This window comes from Elephantulus edwardii, unplaced genomic scaffold (assembly GCF_000299155.1).
Source record: "Elephantulus edwardii isolate Elephantulus edwardi_28Jun2011 unplaced genomic scaffold, EleEdw1.0 scaffold00321, whole genome shotgun sequence".
Lineage (NCBI taxonomy): Eukaryota > Metazoa > Chordata > Mammalia > Macroscelidea > Macroscelididae > Elephantulus > Elephantulus edwardii.
In genome coordinates, this window is record NW_006400071.1 from 1643922 (window position 1) to 1646108 (window position 2187).

The window sequence follows — 2187 nt, forward strand, 5'->3', positions numbered from 1 at the left end:
TTTTAGACTATTCTCTCCTTATCTTGTTAATATCCACCTTAAAACTCTTTCTACCTGCCCTTGTCTCATTTTGCTTGACTTTGTAGTTTTGTCCCTAATGGGATCAGAGAACAGAGAATTCTTTTTCAGCCTTGAAAATGAATGCAATTCTGTTATTTTTTTTTCTTTTATTTGTTTGGTGCCCTTTGTCCCCTGTTACTGTTAGTTTTTATTAAGTCAATCTTAGCTCATGCCCTATGAACAGTAGATGTGAACCTTGCCCTATCCTGAATCATCCTCATAAATTCTGAGATGCTCAAGACATTGTCACATTGTTTACAATCAGGAATGATGTATGTTAGGATTGTATCTTTTCTCCATACTTATTCAATCTGTATGCTGAACAAATGATCCAAGACTCTCTGTGGCACAGGAGATTAGAGAATAACTCATCAACAATACTGGGCCAATAGGCAGCATTGTGACAGACAGAGAAAAGACTGAAATTGTCAACACCCATGGTAACAACAGCTAAGAAATCATTTGGTCCATAAATGTTGACCAAGGTGATGTCTTCTTGATTTATTGTGCCTTTAATCAGTATGTAATGCCCTTCTTTATCTTTTATGGTGGTTTTCATTCTGAAGTCCATTTTATCAGGGATTACTATTGCCACTGCACTTTGATTTTGAGTCTGTCTTTCTCTTCTTTTTTAAGATGTGTCTCTTGTAGGCAACCTGTTGATGGGCTTTGTTTGTTTTTGTTTTCTTTTTCCTACTACTTTTTTAATCTTAATTGGCATATTTAGTCCAGTCACATTAAGTGTGATTACTGAAAGGCCAGGTTTTACCATTGCCTTTTGGTGTGTTTCTTTTTCTATTGTTTCTGTTTACATGGTCCATATGCTTTCCTTTGACATCTCTATGTGAAGCACTGAACTTACAATTTCTTGTAATTTTGGTGTTGTTTTTTTTTTACATAGTCCTAAAGTTTCTTCTTTTCTGCAAAAGACCTAATTCTCCTTCCTATTTGATGGAGAGCTTTGCTGGCAAAATTGCTGGTAATTGTTATCTTTCAACTTTCTATATCTGCTCTTCCATTGTTTTCTAGTTCACATGTTCCTGCTGAGAAATGAGAACTTACTCTAATTGTCTGCTGCTTTTGGTATTCTATTCTTATCTTTTAATTTGGAGAAATTGACTATGATATGTCTTGATGTTTTTTTCTTTTTGGGTCTAGTCTACTTGGTGTTTGCTGTGTTTCTTAAATGTTGAATTCCTCATTCTTCATAATACCAGGGAAGTTTAATACTAGTACTTATTCCATAATTTTCTTAGTGACTTTCCTGTCACTCCTGTATTCTGGAATTCCAATCATACACATGTTGTTCCTTTTGATGTCATCCCACATGATTCTAATGTTTTCTTCATATCTCATGTCTAATTTTTCTTCTAGCATGTTTCTAGTGAGGCTTTTGTCTTCCATCTCACTGACTCTCTGTTCCCTCTCTTCAGTTCTACCTTTTTGTGCCACCAGGATGTTGGAAACTTTTATCATTTTGGTCTTAATATTCAGGAATGCATTTTCATGCTTTTCTGTTATTTCCAGTTGTTGGCTATACCTTCTCTGTCTTGTGATTATTTTTTAAGTTTGTCTACTTCTTTATTTATACTATCAATTCTTTTTTCCATATTTTTGCATTTTCTTCCATAGCTGCTAAAATTATTTCTTCTGGATCACTGTGTCTGGGGTATTTGCTCTCTTAATGGCTTTCATTGTTTCTTCCATCATGTGAATCTTCTTCTGTAACTGTTCAAATAATCCCACATCAATATATTTCTTCTGGTTTTCTGTATTTGGGGTATTTATTGCATAGGGGTTTTTTTTTTGAGGAGAAAGGTTATTATTTTTTTTTTTTTATGATGACTGACACAGACTGCTGCTTTCTTGACATCATGTGAGGGGTTTTTTTAGTAGATGTTAGTTGTTGTAACTAGATAATACCACAGGGTATGACAGTGTTTTGTTATGGGCCTATAAATTTGTGCTCCCCTCTTGTCTTCCTGAAGCAGGATGACTGTTGCCTTGAAACCGTGACTCCACCCAACCTCTTCCACTTGACTTTAACATATCCTATGGGATGTAGCTAATCAGCAGTTTTCAAAGCCAAAGTACCTCTTTACTCTATGAGACAGTTCAGTGGCAGGT